The sequence below is a fragment of the Choloepus didactylus genome, chromosome 16 (assembly GCF_015220235.1).
Source record: "Choloepus didactylus isolate mChoDid1 chromosome 16, mChoDid1.pri, whole genome shotgun sequence".
Taxonomy (NCBI): Eukaryota; Metazoa; Chordata; class Mammalia; order Pilosa; family Megalonychidae; genus Choloepus; species Choloepus didactylus.
In genome coordinates, this window is record NC_051322.1 from 84,931,498 (window position 1) to 84,948,003 (window position 16,506).

The 16,506-nt window shown below is 38.2% G+C and overlaps 2 pseudogenes; both read right to left on the bottom strand.

Annotated features, from left to right (window-relative positions):
• Positions 1–11,129: 11,129 nt before the first annotated feature.
• LOC119511637 lies at positions 11,130–12,233 on the bottom strand (annotated as a pseudogene).
• A 568-nt stretch (positions 12,234–12,801) lies between these two features.
• LOC119511644 lies at positions 12,802–13,608 on the bottom strand (annotated as a pseudogene).
• Positions 13,609–16,506: the final 2,898 nt, after the last annotated feature.

Sequence of the window (16,506 nt, forward strand, 5' to 3'; positions counted from 1 at the left end):
TTCTAAATGGTAACTTTTATTTTTGTTTCCTTTCCATTCACTTTGAACATTTTCTGTGATCTAATGCAAAACACAAACATCAGAAATCACCATCTTATAACAAAACAAGATGAAGTTTAAGAAAAACAAATAACCTGAAATTACTCCTTTGCTTCCATCATGGTACAAGTATGCATTGATGTGGTAACTTAAATGCAGTTAATTAATGGAGATTTCTAATATTATAATCTGTCCTGTTTGTACAATCAATGTATTCTCATATGTAACCTGTGTATTTCAGCAGAGTCCTAGGTTTCTTATTAACCTCTCTTTTCATCTAGTTCCAAATACACTAATTCATTTCCCTAGTACGCACTTCCAAATATAGACTTCTCTGCTGAACCTTATGTGCAGAAACAGCTACACTCCAAACCAAGTGTTACTGAAGCTCCCCCATTACACCAAATAGGAATCCGTGTACCCCGGTGTGCCCAATATACAGCAGGACATCTTGGCATAAGGAACCTTGGGAAAGAAATCTCATTGCAGCTGGAAAATGTGGAGACAACAGGGTCAGCCCAGGTTCCCAATGCATTTAGAATTCCTGTGTGCATTTGGAATGTACATGCACAATTTACACTGAGCTGCACTGCCTCAAACTGAGTTTCAGTTTGCTAAGGAAATGTCCTCTAGGACAGTGGCCATAGCTGTGTTCTGTAAAGGTAAATGGCAACCCAAGTGTGCAGGTGATAGTGGAGTTGCTATTGCCCCAGCAGTCTGGTTAAATATATGCAGACCTTTCCACAGCACCTAGGATCACCTGCCCACCATTTGGATGGTGAGCTTCTGATTCTTACATGTGCCTGCCTACCATTTTCAAGGACACAGAAGTTACTGCATGGGGCTTAGCATCCTGGCTGCTCAGTGTTACCAGAGCTCACTGTGAGGCATGCTCATGTGCAGTCCAAGAACCCCCTTGAAATCAAGGAAGATTTGGACACCAGTGATGTGCCTGTCCTGTCCAGAGTCTGGCTGACATTAGGTTTGGTTCACAGCTGTCTTATTGGTGGGATTTTGTGCTCACCTTTTCTCACCAGAAGTCTCTCTCAGGGTCTAAATGTTGAATGACTGCCAAGGGATTAAGGTGATGCACAGTCCATATGATGATGACTGCCTGTGGTGTTAGAGATAATTGCCTTGTAGAAATGACTGGGGACATGAATTTAGAAACTCAGAGGGCATGCATGATGGTGTCCACAGAATATTTTTGATTCTTTGTCCAGGAATTACCATTATCTTAATGCAAAACCCTGTTAAGGAAGGCAGACTCCCCTGGCCCCAGGAAACTGAGAATGCCAACCCTAAATCCCCCTTATACATTGTGCATGCCTTGGGAGATATTAATCACAGATGTGGCACATATTTGGTTCAGTGGAGAAGTCAAGTTTATTAGAAAAGAAGAAGACTTCCCTGGCCTGTCTGATCCTGAATATGCTGATGCCCAAGGGTGTATGCCCAGGTAGCACTGAATGTGACCAATCATCTCATATCTCATGAATGCCATCAGTGTAATCTCACCCTGATGTGACCCTCTGACTTCCTGAGGAGGGTGACCAAATCATCTGTTGTTGTTTTATTTTATTTTACTTTAATTTCTCACTGAGCTAATATTGGTTTCTATTCTTTGTATTCTAACTCCTGGTCCTTAACCATTTGAAATTAATGTGTAAACACAATGTCTCTCTCTTTAATTATTCATGTATCATTTCATCTAAGAATAGAGGAATTCTCTTGTGTATTCACAGGAATATCACAATCATTAAATTAACCTGGATGTAGTACTAGTCTCTTTTTGAGGTCTTGTCTACACCTCATCAATTACCCAAAAGTGTCCTATAGACCAAGCAAATTATTAATATTAATAATAATGATAGAAATGAAGAAAGAAAAATAAAATGACAGAGTCTATTCTCATATCAAACATGGCATTTTTCTTTCAGGAGTATTTATCCTCTTTCATCTGAATATATAACATATCATTCCTTCATCTGGATATATTTGAAAAATGTTGAACCATCTTTTTAAAGAATGTTCCTCAATTTGTGTTTGTTCAGGGTTTTTTTCAGGATGAGATTGAGTTTATGAATTTTTAGGCAAGAATGCCATAAATTACTGTGCCTTTGCGGTGACTATTTTCTAAATTTTAACGTTTATTGTTACTTTTTATTTTATTTTAAACCTTATCTATTGACTAAAACAGCACACAAATATCAAAAATCACCACCTTATAACAAAAGAAAGCAAAGATTAAGAAAAGCAAATAACCTGAAATAACTCCTTACTTCCATCATGGTCCAAGTGTGCATTAGTGTGGTATCTTCAATGCAGTTAATTAGAGATTTCTAATATTATAAACTCAGTGAGCTCCAGGTTGCTAAGGGACCAGACTCTAGCACAACAGCTGTGCCTGTGGTCTGAAAAGTAATGGGCACCCCATGTGTGCAGGCAATGGGGGAGTTTTTGTGGCCTCTGCAGGCTAGTTAGGTATATGAGGATCTTTCTGCAACACTGAGCATCACCTGTCCACCGTTTGGTTCATGAGCAGTTGACTTTCCCAGGATGATCATAGACCAGAAGACCCAAAGCAAAATTCCTCCGATTTCTGGGGTATGGGGGCTTTAAGTGTAGCAACCCTCACCATGCATGGGCCCACCTACAATTTTCAAGGGCACAGAAGTTACTGCTGTGTTGAGGACATGGAGCTTAGCATCCCAGATTCTCAGTGTTATCAGAGCTCACTGTGAGGCATGCCCATGTGCAGTCTAAGAAGCCCTTTGAAATAAAGGAAGGTTTGGATACCTGGGATGTGCCTGTCCTGTCCAGAGTTCTAGCTGACATGAGGTTTGTTTCACAGCTGTCTTAGTGGTGGGATTTTCAGCTCTATTTGTGCCCACCAGAAGTCTCTCTTGGTGTCTAAATGGTGAATGGCTGCAAAGGGATTCAGGTGATGGAGTGTCCACATGATATTGATAGGCTGTGGTGTTGGAGATAAGTGCATGAGAGGAATCTTTGGTGATATGAATGGAGACTCCCAGAGGGCAGGCATGATGGCATCCTCTGAATATTTTTTGGTTCTTGGTCCAGGAAATACCATTGCCATAAGGGAAATCCCTGCTCAGGGAGTCAGCCACCCCTGGTCCTGGCAGAGTGTGTGCTCCCCAGGAAACTGTGAATGCCCACCCCAAGTCCCCATTTTACAAGGTGCCAGCCTTGGCAGGGAGTAATCACAGATATGGTACACATTTGGTTCAAATGGTGAAGGTAAAGTTATTAGAAAGGAAGAAGACTTCCCTGACCAGTCTGTTCCTGAATGTGCTGTTGCCCAAGTGTATATGTCCAGGTGGCACTGACTGTGACTATTCTTCTAATATCCCATGAATGCTGTCAGTGTACTCTCACTCTGATCTGACACTCTGCCTTCATTAGGAAGGCAATCAACTCATCTGCTGTTGGTTTTTGGTATTTTATTTTATTTTCTCACTGAGTTAACATTAGTTTGTATTCTTTGTATTATAACTCTGTGTCATTAATGGTTGGAAATTAATGTGTAAACAAAATGACTCTCTCTTTAATTATTCATGAGAACTTCCTCTAAGAACAGAGACATTCTATTGTGTATTCACAGGAATATTATCACAATCATTAAATTAAACTTGGTGTAGTACTGGTCTCTCTTCTAGAAGCCTTGTCCACATGTCACCAATTACTCCATAATATCCTATAGACCAAGCAAAATATCAATAGTAATAATGATAGAAATGAAGAAAGAAAAATAAAATGACAGTGTCTAGTCTCATATCAAACATGGCATTTTGCTTTCAGAAGTATTTAATCTCTTTCATCTGAATGTATAACATATATTTCCTTCATCTGGATATATTTGAAAACTGCTGAACAATCCTTTTAAAGAATGTTCCTCAAATTGTGTTTATTTGGTGTTTCTTCAGGATGAGAATGAGTTTATGAATTTTTAGGCAGGAATGGCATGAAATTATCATAAAAGGGAAGCTTGATAAACTATGCAAAGATTTCTCCACAGAAACCAAGTAGGCAAGAAGACAGTGGTATGATATATTTAAGATACTGAAAGAGAACTGCCAACCAAGAATTCTATATCCCATAAAACTGTTCTTCAAAAATGAGGGAGAGATTAAAATATTTTCAGACAAAGAGACACGGACAGAGTTTATAAGTAAGAGATCAGTGCTACAAGAAATACTAAAGGCAGTGCTATAGACTGATATGAAAAGAGAGGAGAAAAAGGTTTGGAGAAGAGCATAGAAATGAAGATTATCTGGAAGGGTAAAAAGAGAGACAGGAAAAAATATGATGTGACATATGAAATCCAAAAGACAAAATGATAGAAAAAATTTACTTCCCTTACAGTAATAATAAATTTTAATGCATTGAAAACCCAGTAAAAAGACACAGACTGGCAGAATGGGATAAAAAATAGGATCAACTATATTCTGTCTAAAAGATACTAACTTTAGATACAAGGACTAAAACAGGCTGAAAATGAAAGTTTGGAAAAAGACATTTCATGCAAACAGCAACCAGAAAAAAGCTGCAATAACTATACTAATAACTTACACAGTAGACTTCAAAAGGAAAACAATTAAAAAAGGCAAAGAAGGACATTATATATTGATAAAAGAATCAATTCATCAAGAAAACATAACAATCATAAATATTTATGCACCAAGCCAGAATGCCCCAAAATTCATGAGGCAAAGACTGAGAACACTGAAAGGAGAAGCAGATAATTCCACAAAAACAGTTGGAGACTTTGATACACATCTATCATCACTGTGTAGAACATCTAGACAGATGATTAAAAAGGAAATGGAGTTCTTGAATTGTATGACAAATGAACGAGGCTTGACAGACATTTATAGAACACTATACCTCACAACATCAGGGTACATATTTTTCTTAAGTGCTCATGGGACATTCTCTAGGGTATACCACATGCTGGGTCACAAATAAAGTCTCGACAAATTTAGAAACATTGACATTATAAAAACAACTATCTTGGATCATAATGGGGTGAAGTTGGAAACAAATAGCAGGCAAAAGATTGAAAATTCACAAATATATGGAGACTAAACAACACACTCTTAGAAAATCAGTGGATACAGGAAGAAATTACAAGAGAAATTAGTAAATACCTCAAAGCAAATGACAGTGAAAACAGAATATAGCAAAACTAATGGGATGCAGCAAAGGTTGTGCTGAGAGGGAAATTTATTGCTCTAAATGCCTATGTTAAAAGAGAAGAGAGAACAAAAAATGAGGTACTAATTGTCCACCTGGAGGAAATAGAGAAAGAATAGCAAACTAACCACAAAGCAAACAGAAACAAAAAAATAACAATGATTAGAGCAGAAATAAATGAGACTGAAAACAGGAAAACAATAGACAGAATCAACAAATCCAGAAAATGTTTCTTCAAGAAAATCAACAACATTGACAGAGAGAGAGAGAGAGAGAGAGAGAGAGAGAGAAGGAGGGAGAGAATAAAAATAAATGCAATCAGAAACAGGAAAGGAAACATAATTACTGACCCTGCAGAAATAAAGGAGATAATAAGAAGATACTATGAGCAAATACATGCTAATAAGGTAGACAACTTACATGAAATGGACAACTTCCTAGAAAAGCATAAACAACCAATATTGACCCCATATAATCCAGATAACTTCAGCAAACCAATCACAAGTAAAGAGATTGTCAATCACCAAAAAGTTCCCCAAAAAGAGAAGCCCAGGACCAGATGGCATCAAATGTGAATTCTAGGAAGAATTCAAGAAAGAATTAATACCAAACTTGCTCAAACTCTTAAAATATTGAAGAGGAGTGAAAGCTACCCAAATCATTCTATGAAGCAAAAAACACCCTAATACCAAATCAGACAAAGATACTACTAAAAAAGAAAATTATAGACCTATCACTTTAATGAATATAGATGCAAAAACTCTCAGTAAAACACTCACAAATCTAATCCAGGAGCACATTAAAATAATTTTACACCACGACCAAGTGGGGTTTATTCCAGGTATCCAAGACTGGTTCAACAAAAGAAAATCAACTAATCTAATACATCACAGCAATAAATCAAAGTGAAAGAAACACATGATCATCTCAATCAATGCAGAAAATGCATTTGACAAAATTCAACATCTTTTCTTGATGAAAACACTTGAAAGGATATGAATAGAAGGGAATTTTCTCAATATGATAAAAGCAATATATGAAAAACACACAGCTAACATTGTACTCAATGGGGAGAGACTGAAAGCTTTCCCTTTAATATCAGTAACAACACAGGGATGTCCACTGTCACCATTGCTATTCAACATTGTGCTGCAAGTTCTAGATAAAGCAATCAGGCAAGAAAAAGGATTAAAAGCCATCCAAATTGGAGATGAAGTAAAACTATCACTGTTTGCAGATTACATGATTCTATATGTATAAAATCCAGAAAAATCTACAGCAAAGCTCTCAGAGCTAATCAATGAATAAAGCAAAGTAGCAGGCTACAAGATCAACACACAAAAATCTGTAGTGTTCTTATACACAAGTGATGTGCAACAAGAGGAAGAAATGAATATATTCCATTTACAGTAGCAACCAAAAGAATCAAGTATTTTGGAATAAACTTAACAAAGACCACAAACATATATTTAAAGAATACTACAAGGAACTACTAAAAGGAATCAAACAGGACCTTATAAATGGAAGAACATACTGTGTTCATGGATTGGAAGACTAAATATAATTAAGATGTCAACTCCACTTAAACTGATTTAGAGATTTAATGCAATACCAATTAAAATCCTAACAACTTACTTTGCAGAAATAGGCAACCCAATATCAAAATTTATTAGGAAGGACAAGGTGCCCTAAACAGTCAAAAATGTCTTGATAAAGAGGAACAAAGTGGGAGGTCTCACCCTACCTGAATTTGAAGCATATTACAAAGCTACAGTGCTCAAAAGAGCATGGTACTGGTATAGGACAGAGATACTGGCCAACTCAACTGAATTGAGTGTTCAGAAATAGACTCTTGCATTTATAAACAATTGATCTTTGAATAAGGCAGTCAAGTCACAACAATTGAGACAGAGCAGCCTCTTCAATAAATGGTGTTTGGAGAACTGGATATCCATTTCCAAAAGAATGAAAGAGGACTGCTGCTTCACCCCTTATACAAAAATTAACTCCAATTGTTTCAAAGACCTAAACATAAGTGGTAAGAACATAATACACTTAGAAGAAAATGTAAGGCAATATCTTAAGGATCTTGTGAGAGGAGGTGTTTTCCTAGATCTTACACACAAAGCACAAGCAAACAAAGAACAAATAGACAAATGGAATCTCCTGAAAATCATACACTTTTGTAAATCAATGAACTTTGTTAGAAAAGTAAAAAGACAGCTTACACAATGACATATTTGGAAATGATATATCACATCTGGGTTTAATATCCTGAATATACTAGGTGATCCTACATCTCAACAACATAAAGATGAACAACCCAATTAAAACATGGGCAAATGACATGGACACAATCTAATGAAGGGGAAATACAAATGGCTCAAAAACATGAAAAAGTGCTCAACTTCACTGGCTATTAGGGAAATGCAAATCAAAACCATAGTGAGTTATCATCTTACACTTATCAGAAAGGCCATTATCCAAATAATAGTAAATTACAAGTGCTGGAGAGGGTGTGAAGAAAGAGGCACACTTATTCATTGTTGGTGGGGATACAGAATGGTGCAAATGCTCTGGAAGATGGTATGGAGGTTCCTCAGGAAGCTTAGTATAGATATGCCATATGACCCAGATATTCCATTGCTAGGTATATACTCAATGTACTGAAAGTTAAGACAAAAATAGACATTTATATACCAGTGTTATTGCAGCATCATTCATGATTGCCAAGAGATGGAAGCAGTATAATTGTCCATCAAAGGATGAGTGAATAAACAAGCTGTGATATATAAACATGATGGAATATTATGCAGCTGTAAGACAGAACAAAGACATGGAATGTACAAAAACAAGGATAAACTTTGAGGACATTATGTTGAGTGAATTTAGCCAGAAACAAAAAGGACAAATACTCTATGGTCTCACTAATATGAACTAAATTAATGAGTAAACTTTGAGAGTTAAAAGCTGATAACACATGCTACCAGGAGATAGAAAGAGGGTAGAGATCAGGCACTGGATGCTGAAGGACTACGGAATGTTCAGGAGGATTGATTGTATAGATTCAGAATTCAGTAGCATAATACAGTGTGAAGGTGGCAAAATATTCTAAGTACACTGAACAAAGATGTCTGTGAGTAAAGCTGAAAAAGGTGGGATAGGGGAAGGTATGACACCAGAGGTAAAGATAGATGATAAAGACAGACTGCATAAATTGGTAAAAACTTTAGTGGCCAATGACCACTGCTAAATGTACAAATATAAAAGTATTTTCACATGTGGAAGAAAAAATGAATGCAGACCATGCAGAGTGTTGAAAAAAGGATGGTATTTTGGAAAAAAAACATAATCAAAGCAAATTGGAGTCTATGGACAACAGTAACATTGAAATATGTTTCCACCAAATGTAACAAAGGAAACATACCAAAAGTTAATATGTATGAGAGGGGGGTATAAGGGAGGAATATAGGATTATTTTTAGTGGTGATGTTTTCTGTCCTTACTCTTATATTGCTTTGTATATTTTATTTTTCTTATTATCTTTGTTATTTGCCCAATAAAATCTTTTCCTAGTAATCAATGTATGCAAGTGCTGACTGTGGTGATAAATGTAGAACTATATGATGATACCATGAACAACTTATTGTACACTCTGGGTAATTTTATGGTATGTGAATATATCTCTATAAAATTGTATAAATCTATAAATAGGTATAAAAGAGCTGGTGAAAAGTTGTAGAGAAGATGTAGCTATTTACTGTTGAGGAGGCAGAATGGTGTATCATTTCTGGAGGTCATTGTGGTGGTTCCACAAGAAGCTATGTATGTGGAGACCATAAGGTCCTGCAACCTCATTATACAGTATGTACTTGGAAGGTCTGAGAGCAGAGACATGGATGGAGAATTTCACACCTGTTTATGGAGGCAGTATCCATGATTTGCAATGGCTGGATTTGGCCTAATGATACACTGACTGAGGATCAGAATGGTGAACTGTGGTGTATGAATACAATGGAATATGGAGCAACTACCAGAAGTGAAGCTGTGAGACATGCAACAAGGTGAGTGGATCCAGTAGACAGCATTTTGAGTGAAGTACACCAGAAACAAAGGCAAACACTTTAATGCCTCACCAATATGGATTAACTACAATGTCTAAACTCAGAATTGAATCTGAGAGCACAGCATAACAGGGAAACCATTATTGTAATGGTCCTCAGATTGTAAGCTCTTACAGCAGACAAATCTATTCCTGAATTTTAATGGCCAGCTCCAAACTCTGTGATACTAATCCCTTGGTATATAACCTGCTTGATCTCTGGAATATTTGGTGTCTGTGTGACACCTGAAACTCAGTGCTGGAGCTCCTCAGATATGAATGTCAGTATTAATGCATATGCAACTGTTTTAGAATAAAAGCTGATAAAGAGCCCAAACTTCAATTAGAAATATATGAAGCAGATCTGGTTAAAACTAAGGCAAATCAGGCCAAAAGGTAAAGGTTGAAACTGTGTGTTAAAACTTCAAATTCTATGAGAGACCAAGGGAAGAGATGTCTATTTGGTGTAGGAGCTATATTTTATAAACAATATATCTTCTACAGTCAGTTTGTTCAAACACCACAATTGCACTGAACTTCAAATAGGAAGTGAGATATCATAGGTTTGCATAGGTTAGAGTGAAATAGCAACACATTCCAAAATAATTTGGGCTGACAATATAAACATAAACGTAGGGTTACCCTTAGGATCTGGAGGAAAATGTGGATGTGTTGGACTTCCTCACCTGGATTGCTACTGATGTTCTCACACACATTGAAGACCGATGGCTTGGTATGCTGAGCCCTCTGTCATGGGGCTTGCTCTTAAAAAGCTTGTTACTGCAAAAGGGAGGCTAAAACTACTTATAATTGGGCCAAAGTTTCTCCCCCTGAGTGGCTCTTTGTTGCTCAGATGTGGCCCTCTCCCTCTACTTAAGCCACCTTGGCAGGTGATCTCCCCACTACACGGGACCTTACTCCCAGGGGTGTAATTCTCCCTGGCAATGCAGGATATGAGTCCTGGGGATGAATCTGGACTCAGTATCATAGGATTGACAACACCTTCTTGACAAAAAGAGGGATGCAAAATAAAATGAAGTAAACTTCCGTGGCTGAGAGATTTCAAATGGAGTTGAGAGGTCACTCTGGTGGACATTCTTATTCACCATATAGATAACATATTTTAGGTTTTAATGTATTGGAATAGCTAGAAGTTAATACCTGAAACTATCAAACTCCAACCCAGTAGCCTTCACTCTTGAAGACAATTGTGTAAGTATGTGGCTTACAAGGGGTGACAGTGTGATTGTTAAAAGCTTTTGGTTTGTACTCTCTTTATCCAATGTATGGATGGATGAGTAGAGAAATGGGGACCAAAACTAAATGAAAATTGGAGTTTGATGGGGGGTTGTTTCAGTGTTCTATTTTACTTTCATTGCTTATTCTGATTCTGATTATTTCTGGTGTAAGGAAAACGTTCAAAAATATATAGGGATGATGGATGCATAACTATATGATGGTAATCTGAATAGTGGATTGTACTCCATAGTGATTGTATGGTATGTGACCATATCTCAATAAAAGTGAATTTAATTACAAAAAAAAGGACAATGTACAAAGTCCTTGGCCACAGTTGTAGAACTTTGGGGATGCTTGCTCAAAGTCACTGATGTCACCTTCACCATTCCAATTGTTAAATCCTGGGTCAAGCACCAAAATACAAACCAAAAAATAGCAAAAAACAATTAAAAACAAAATGTAACCATGCCCATCTCACCTCATTTAATGTGCAAGTTATGTTTGAAGAAAGGGTGTGCAACAAGTAATAATGTTAGAAGCAATTCCCTTGGACAATGGAAGGGCCAAACTCATCATACTCCCCCTTACTGATCCACATCTGCTGGAATGTGGACAGTGAGGACAGTATGGATCCACCAATCCACACAGAGTACTTGTGCTCAAAGGGGGCAATGAACTTTGTCTTCATTGTGCTGGATGCAAGCAATGTGATCTCATTCTGCTTTCTGTCAGTAATGCCTGGATATGTAGTGGTCCCAACAGACAGCAACACATTGGCATAGAGATCTTTATGGATGGCCACATCACACTTCATGATGGAGTTGAAGGTAGTTTCATGGATGCCACAGGATTCCATGCTCAGGAAGGAAAGCTGGAAGAGGGCTTCAGGACAACAGAACTGCTCACTGCCAATGGAGATGAACTTCCCATCAGGAAGCTCATAGCTGTTTTCCAGGGAGGTGGACAAGGCAGTGGTGGCCAGGGCAACAACAGAGTTTCTTCTTTTATATCACACACAATATCCCTCTCAGCCATGGTGGTGAAACTAGCCACACTCCATGAGGATTCTCATCAGGTAATCTGTCAGATGACAGCTGGCCAGGACCAGACACAGGATGGTATGGGGCAGGGCATAGCCCTCATAGATGGGCACAGTGTGGGTGACTCCATAACCAGAGTTCATGGTAATGCCTGTAGTGTGGCCAGAAGCACAGAGGGACAGCATGGCCTGGTTGGCCACATACATGACAGGGGTGTTGAAGGTCTCAAACATGATGTGGATCACCTTCTCATGGTTGGCCTTCAGGTCCAGGGGGGTATTGGTCAGCAGCACTGGGTACAACTCTGGGTCAACATGCAGCTTGTAGAAGGTATGGTGCAAGATCTTTTCCATGTCACCCGAGTTGGTGTCGATGTCTTGCTTAATGCAGTATGTGAGGGTCAGGATACATCTTTTCCTCTGGGCCTCATCACCCAGATACAAGTCCTCCTGGCCCATGCCCATCCTTACATAATGGGGTCAGAGATGCCCTAATATGGATGGAATGATGGCCCAGGGTGAATAATCACCTTCAAAGACAGACTTGCACATGCTGGAGCCATTGTCAACAATGAGAGCAGTGATGTATTTATCCATGGTGAGCTATGTGGTGACAGATTTAAACCAGTAGTGGTGGTGGAGCAGCAAGAGGCCTGTGCTCATGGGGTGGGCACAGTCTCAGTGGTCTAATAAGCTTTTTTTTTCTGTCATGTAACATTTAATATTTTGAAATATGGAAGCATTTTTTAATTACTCTAAAGGCATTTATTTATTAAACATTCTTTGCCAAGATTTCACATTAGCTTAAAATTCAATTCAGTCTTTCCGTTTCTCTACTGAGGTCTCCACTTCAATGAACTACATAAAAACACCTTCTCCAGCAATCAGCATTTCCAGCAACCACATAGTGAACCCCAGGGTCAGCCTCTTTTTTCCTTAGGTGAACCAACTAGATGTTAATACTGCTCTGCTACAAGATAAAAGCTCCTAACATATTTAATGGAAAAGGAGTGAAACTTCTGCAAAGTGCACTTTTTAAGAAGAGGTACTTTTTGCTTATGAAAAGAAACCAGTGAGTCCTCTAAGAATAATAAAAGGGGGTATTTAACAGTTAAGCCATGATTTGTAGTGAAGAATTCAGATGTTGTTCTGCAGGTCCAAGCTGTTAATACACTTCTTGTTCCTCCTGGGGACCACCTTCACCAGGTATCCCAAAGCCTTCCTCTGTGGCATAAAGAATGTCCACAACCCTCTGCAATACAGGATCATTTTCCCTCTTGTTCTCCTGACAAATCAATTCAATGTTCCTTAGTTTTCCAAAGTAGAAATCTCTCTCCTTCTCCAAGTCTTCAACAGTAAGTTTCAATATGTTGACCTGCTACATCAATTCAGCTGTTTCATCATCCCCATTGCACACAGAAGGATTCTTTCTCACCCCACCTGGGCCAGACTTAGGCATTGCAGTAGTTCTCTGTGTTGAAATGGGCCTCTGTGGAGCTGCACTGCTACAGCTGAGAGGTTTCTTTGGTTTGTTGAGAGCTGGAGCAACAAGAGAGGAAGCCACTGCTGTTTCTTGACCTTGTCTAGCAGCTACAGGACCACAGTCTTTTCCATCATAGTTTGCATCAAAAAACTTCTTGAACCACTGAACAAATTCAAAATTGTCCTGAAAGTTTCCTTTCACTAATTTGTCCACAGGAATTATTTTGTCAACACCCATTCTCTTAAAACCTGATTGCAGTATTTTGAAGTTCTGGATGTACTCATCTTCTAACTTAGCTTGAAATTTTACTTTCTTCAAAGCAATGAAGCCAGGGAACAGCATGTCCATAAACTGACAATAGGCAGCTCCTGAGCACAACTGTTCAATTTTTGTCAAATTCAACTGCAGGGACTTGTTGATCCAAGCCAGCACGTCATGTCAACTTAAGTTATCACTGGTCACTGATGTCAAATATACATTCACTGCCATCTTCAGCTCTCAGCAGGACTACATCCACTGCCTGTGCCCAGCTCCAGTTCCTTTTCCATCTCATTCAAACCTGATAAGGTTTTAATACCCAGAATAAACAGACATCCTACAAATCAAAAACAAACAAATAAATGAAAAACAGAGAACCCAATTAAAAATGGGCAAAGGCATGGACAGTTTTCCAAACACAAAACAGAAATGGCTAAGAAACATATGAAAAGATGCTAAACTTCACTACCCATTAAGGAAATGAAAACCAAAAACAGAATGAGATACCATTTCACACCTATGAGAATGGCTGTTTAAAAAAAAAAACATGTAGGAAAAAATATATATATAGGAGTAAAAGTGTTAGAGAAAACATGGTAAGAGGGATGAACCTATCTACTCTTGATGAGCAGTAGAATGGTGCAGACTTTCTGAAGGTCAGTGTGGTGGTTCCGCAAAAAGTTATGTATGTGGGGACCATGAGGTCCAGCAACCTCATTATGGAGTATGTCATTTGAAGATCTGAGAGCAGAGACATGAATGGACATTTGCAAATTGTTGTTTATGGATACAGTAATCATAATTTGCAATGGGTGGAGGTGACCTAAGGGTACGTAGACTGAGGAACAGAATGGTGAACTGTGGTGTATGCATATGATGGAATATTGAGCAGCTATAAGAAGGAGTGAAGCTGTGAGACACACAATGAGGTGAATGGATCCTGTACACAGTAGTTGAGTGAAGTACCCCAGAATAAAGGCAAACAGTATAACACCTCACCAATATGGATTAACTACAATGTGTAAACTCAGAATTGAATCTTAGAACATAGCCTAACATGGACATGACTATCCTAATGGTCCCTGGATTGTAAGCTCTTACAACAGTGAACTCTATTGCTGAACTGTAATGCCTATCTCTAAACTTTGAGATGCTGATCCCTTAGTATATAACCTGATTGGTCTCTGGAACAATGAATATCTCTGAGACACCTGAAACTCTGAGCTACACCTCAGAAGATATGAATGTCAGTATTAGTGCATACAGAAACTGCTAAAAAAGAAAGTTGAAAAACAGCCCAGAATTCAATTAGTGATATGAATGAAGCAGATCTAGTTAAGACTAGGGCAAACTGGGCCAAGGGTAAAGGTCAAAACTGACTGTTTTAAAACTTCATCTTCCATGTGAGACTAAGGGAAGAGATGCATATGTGGTGCAGGATCTATATTTTCTAAATAGTATAACTCTATAGTCGATTTGTTCAAACACCACAATTACATGGAACTTTGAATAGGAAGTGAGATATGGTAGGTTAGTATAGGTTAGAGTGAAATAGTGACACATCCCAAAGTTATTTGGGCAGAGAATAAAAAATATATTTACAGCCCCCCCAACCCCAAGGAGCTGGGGGAAAGTACAGAAGTGCTGGCCTTCCCCACCTGGACTGGTGTGGATGTTGTCACAAACATTGGGAGTGGAGGTTTGATGTGCCAAGCCCTTGATCATGAGACTTGCCCTTATGAAGCTCATTAATGCAAAGAGAGGCTAAAATTGCATGTAGTTATGCCTAAGAGTCTCCCCTTGAGTACCTCTTTGTTGCTCAGATGTGACCCTCTATCTCTCTAACTAAGCCACCACAGCAGGTGAACTTACTGCCCTCCCCCCTATGTGGGACCTGACTTCCAGTGGTGTAAATCTCCCTGGCAACACAGGATATGACTCCCAGGGATGAATCTGGACCCAGCATCATGGGATTGTGAATAACCTCTTGACTAAAAGGGGGATGAAAGTGAGATGAAATAGTTTCAGTAGCTGAGAGATTTCAAATGGAGTTGAGAGGTCATTCTGGTGGACATTCTTATTCACTATATAGATAACACCTCTTAGGTTTTAATGTATTGGAGTAGCTAGAAATAAATATGTGAAACTACCAAACTCCAACCCAGTAGTCTGGACTCCTGAAGATGATTGTATAATAATGTAGATTGCAAGGGGTGGCAGTGTGATTGTGAAATCCTTGTGGATCACACTCCCTTTATCTAGTATGTGGATGGATGAGTAGAAAAATGGGGACAAAAACTAAATGGCAAATAAGGTGGGATGGGGGGATGGTTTGGGTGTTCTTTTTTTACTTTTACTTTTTATTCTTATTCTGATTATTTATGATGTAAGGAAAATGCTCAGAAATAGATTGTGGTGATGAATGCATAACTGTATGATCATATTGTGAACAGTTGGTTGTATACCACGGATGATTTTATGGTATGTGAATATATTTCAATAAAACTGAATTTAAGAAAAGCAAAAACTACAAGTGCTGGAGAGGATCTGGAGAAATAGGTACACATTTTCACTGTTGCTGGGAATTTAGAATGGTGCACCTGCTCTGAAGGCAGAATGGTTGTTCTTCAGGAAGCTAAATATAGAATTGCCATATGATCTGGTAATCCTGTTACTATGTGTACACTCAGAAATATGGAAAGGAGGGACAGGAATAGACATTGCACTCTCAAATTTATAGTGGCATTATTCATGATTGCCAATACAGAACCAAAGCTAGTTAAATATAACACAAGAAAAGAAAATTGGAGACCCACATCCCTCATGATATAGATGCTAAAATCCTCAACAAAATACTAGCAAACTGAATCCAACAGCACATCAAGAGAAATATACAACATAATCAAATGGAATTCATTCCAGGCATGCAAGGGTGGGTAAATCTAAGAAAATCTATTGATATAAAACATCAGATTAACAGAATAAAGGGAAAAACCCACAATCATAATTGATGCAGAAAATTCATTTGTACAAATTCAGCACCTTCTTGTAAAAAACACTTGAAACACTTGGGTTAGAATGAAACCTCCTCAATGTGATAAAGGGCATAAATGAAAAACCCACAAATTA